Source organism: Tupaia chinensis, unplaced genomic scaffold (genome assembly GCF_000334495.1).
Source record: "Tupaia chinensis unplaced genomic scaffold, TupChi_1.0 Scaffold144240_1, whole genome shotgun sequence".
Classification (NCBI taxonomy): Eukaryota; Metazoa; Chordata; class Mammalia; order Scandentia; family Tupaiidae; genus Tupaia; species Tupaia belangeri.
In genome coordinates, this window is record NW_006204098.1 from 6,360 (window position 1) to 10,654 (window position 4,295).

Genomic DNA, 4,295 nt, shown 5'->3' on the forward strand with positions numbered 1-4,295 from the left:
CAGTAGCTGCACCTAGAACTGTAGGGTGGGCAGTGGGCTGTGGGATGAGAAGGGTGGAGTCCCTAACTGCCCAGTCAATGCTCATTTGCCAGTTTGTAAATATGGTCCCCAAAATGTCAAGCCAGGGGGCAGGAGCTATTGATACTAATCACACTTTTTTTTTCTTTGTTTACAGTTTTTGCCATGGGGTGTGTGCACTCATGAGAGAGAGAGAGAGAGAGAGAGAGACAGAAAGACATATAGAGAAAGACAGTAAGGGAAAATAAGAAATTACCCCCAGGGACTAAAGCCATGCCACAATCCCTTCTCATTTATTCTCCTGGGATTTGGGGCATAAACACATATATTACCAGCATGATTTTTTTTTAAATTTATTTATTTATTATTTTATTTTTTTGAGATCTGATCTTATTTATTTCTTTCTCATAAAAATCTTATTTTTGATTGGATTCAGACTTAGAAGTAGAAGCTCTCAGAGAGGACTCCTAGCCTGTGTCTCTTCGCAATCTGTTCTTGGCGTTTTTCTTTAGCCTCCTTCATTCTCTTGGCCAAAAGTTTAGCATATTCTGCTGCCTCTTCCTTATTTTTCTTAGTATGCTGTTTCTTGAGGGCAATACGCTGGCGTTTGTGTTGCAGGATACGGGGAGTCACAAGACGCTGAATCTTGGGTGCTTTGGTCCTAGATTTCTTACCTTCTTTATTTAAGGGCTTTCTTACAACATATTGACAGACATCATCTTCTTTAGAGAAATTGAAAAGTTTTCAGATTCTGCTAGCTCTCTTAGGCCCCAGGCAACGAGGCACGGTAGTATCAGTCAGTCCTGGAATATCCTTCTCTACTTTTTTAACAATAACCAAGTTGAGAACGCTCAGATTGGAATCCACAATGCAATCCCGAACAGATTTGTGCTTTCTTTCTCCAGTTCTCCTTGGTCTATAACAGGAATGTCCCTTACTCAGTAGCAGGCAGACACAGCTGTGGGTCAAGATGCCGTGCTTCATGGGGAAACCTTGTTTGTCATTTCCACCACTGATTCGGACTACATAACCCTTCCATTCTTCACCCAAAGCGTCAGCAGCAACTTCTGTGGCCATAAACTTCTCATAAAAAGTACGAAGTTTGTGTTCATTGTTCACTTCAATGAGTTTCTGGCAGCCCATGGCTGGGAAGGAAATATTCAGCTTCATCTTGAAACCTAAAAATTTATTTATTTACATTCTTTCATTATACATCATTACACCATGCAAAATGAGGTTTTTCCATACAGAATACATGGTATATTGGCTCAATCAAGCATATCAACATATGTGTTATTGTCAACAAATAATTTTCCATTTCTTATTTCCTGTATATTTTGCTTTATTTCCCATCCTTGATTTCCTATCATTCACCCTGTGCCATATTCCACCCTCCTCCCACACTGTCTCTGATATCTACTGTTGCTTTCTAGGCCTTCCCCAGACACACACATTTCACTGATTCAGTAAAGATCTTTTTTTTTTTTTTTTTGGAGAGGTTTTTGCTATAGGGCATGTGTGCTCACCAGACAGACAGAGAGAGACAGAAAGACAGAAAGCAGGAACTCACCCCCCAGGGGGGATGGCCACGCTGCAATCCCTTCACCTACATTCTCCTCTCAGGATCTTGGGCATGCATGCACACGCACCCGGTGTGAGTTTAAGTCACTGGGTCCGGGATTCGAACCACGGTAAACTATGTCGAAGTCCAGCGACATAGCCATTACGCTAACTGCTGGTCCCCAGCAAAGATCTTAATTAATCTAAAAATTATGAATACCAAGCACAGCTGATATATACATATCCATGAAAACAAGTCTGACTTTAGGCATAAACCTTAGTGAGTAGAATGAACATACTATAAAGTAGCACCCAATTTGCACTATGTATCTTACTTCAGTCATCAAATTTGTTTTTTTTTCTTTTTGGAGAGTCCTTTTGTTATAGGGTGCATGCACTTGCCAGAAAGACAGAGAAAGATAGAGAAATAGAAAGTGAGAAATCCCCCCCCCCATGGGGGGGGGTGGATGACCACACCACAATCCCTTCTCCTCCATTCTCCTCTTGGGATTTTGGACATGCATGCAAACACACCCAGAATGAGTTTAAGCCACTGGTTCTGGGACTCAAACCATGGTGGACTACATAAAAGTCCAATGAGATAGCCATTATGATAACTGCTGGTCCCATCAAATAGGTTTTTGTTTTGTTTATTTATTTTATTTTTTTGAGAGTTTTTTGCTACAGGGCATGTGCACTTGCCAGAAAGACAGAAAGAGACAGAGAGACAGAAAGCGAGAAATCACCCCCCATGGCCATGCCGTAATCTTTTCTCCTCCATTCTCCTCTCAGGATCTTGGACACACACGCACATGAACCAGCATGAGTTTAAACCACCAGGTCCGGGACTCAAACCACAGTCAACTACATGGGAGTCCAGCAACACAGCCATTATGCGAACTGCTGCTCCCTCAAATAGGTATTTTTAATGCTTTTTTTTTTTTTAAAGAAAAATGGTTTTAGGTTTTTTTCATAAAACTTTTTTTTAACTTAATTTACATTCATTCCCTAAGCATCATCACAACATACAAAATGTGATTTCCCACCCAGAATATACTGCATAGTGGCTTAATCATGCATGTTATCATCAAAATTTTACATTTCTAGTTATATAATATACATGCACATATTATATATATTACCCCTATTTCTGACCCTCTGCCCTTTCCCACCCTCTTCTCACACTATCTCTGGTGTCTACAGTAGTCTTCCATTCTTTTCCTTCCCACATTGTTTTGATCAATTTCTTAGATAATCTAACTAGTTTCAATAGCAAGTTCAGCTGGTAACTTCAAGAAAGTAGTTTCAACATAAATCAAAGAAATCATAAGAAATGCTACTTGAAACTTAAAGCCAGGAAATAGGTTAGGATTCTGTTCAAATGGTAGGTACATAAACCTATTGACATCTCATGACAGGACACAAATCCTTAAAACTAGACAACAAAGCCGACAAGAAAATCAGAAATGTTTTAGTCAAAAGTCATAAAATTCTATTTCACCCATTTAGTCTCATGTACTTAATCTTCTGTTCCAGTTTGATTTTTCTGATTAAATTCTGGGATATAATATTCAACTCGAGACTTGTCCCTATGATTAAGTAGGCCATTTTCTTGGGTTTTGAACTCTTATTTCTGTATGTCTGTATTTAAACTTCCTGATATACCACTCCCTTGAGAACTTCTTGGAGATCTGGTCTGCTGCTGGTAAATTCTTTCAGGTTTTGTTTATCTGAGAATGTTCTTGTCTTTTCTTCCCACATGAAGGATAATCCTAAGGGGTACAGTATTCTTGGTTGTAATTTCTTTTCCCTTAACACTTTGAATATATTTTCCTATTCTTTCCTCACTCACATTGTTTCCAATGAGAGGTCTGCTGTCATATTGATTGGCTATCCTTTGTAGGTAACTTGCAGTTTTTCTCTTGCCAGTCTTAGTATCTTGTCTTTGTCTGTGGTTTTGTTCAACCTGGCTATAATGTGTCTTAGAGACGATCTTGTTGGGTTGATTCTATTTGGGGTCCTTTGTATTTCTTGGGACTGGATCTTTAAGTGCCTTTCTAGTTTTGGAAAGTTTTCTTGCAGGATTTTATGTAATGGATTTCTAGTCATCTGATGGATGGTGTGTTTCTTCCTAATACTTGAAGTTCAATCTGAACATTCAGGAGCATGCAGAAAGAGGTAATCTGGAATTTATTTTGTTCCGTTGTGATTCTTTGTGCAGCAGATTCAGTAGATATTGAGGAATATGTTAACCCAAATAGTATTTGGATGTTTGGCTAAAGTTCCCTTAGATTCATCTAGAAACATAGTAAATGAAGATTGAAGAGCAGATAGATGAGATAAAAGAAAAAGAAAAGGAAACAGCGAGCACAAAAACAACAATAACACTAACAAAGAAACAGAGGGAAAAAAAGAAAAAAATTTGAAAAAGTAAAAACAAAAAAATTAGTTTAGAAAAGTACAAAATACAAAACTGAATGGTGCGCAAGAGCACCACACAAAATCACTAGTTCTCAGGAGCCATGAGAAATCTTCTGCAGGCCTGGTTCTTGCTTCTCCTGCCACTCAAGTTTATGGGCTGGGCGGGCGCCAAGGCTGCGTCCGGTCGTGGGACATCGTGGGCCCTTCCAGGCTCTGCGTGTCCCCCCGGGCCCCCGCCAAGCCGGCGGCAGCGTCCAGCCTGGGGATTCCTGGTGGAAAGGGGCTGGGGGGCCCTG

The 4,295-nt window shown here is 39.9% G+C and overlaps 1 pseudogene; it reads right to left on the minus strand.

The window, feature by feature from the left end:
- Window positions 1-396: 396 nt before the first annotated feature.
- LOC102487957 (40S ribosomal protein S6-like) overlaps window positions 397-4,295 on the minus strand; it is an 18,386-nt pseudogene continuing 14,487 nt past the window's right edge.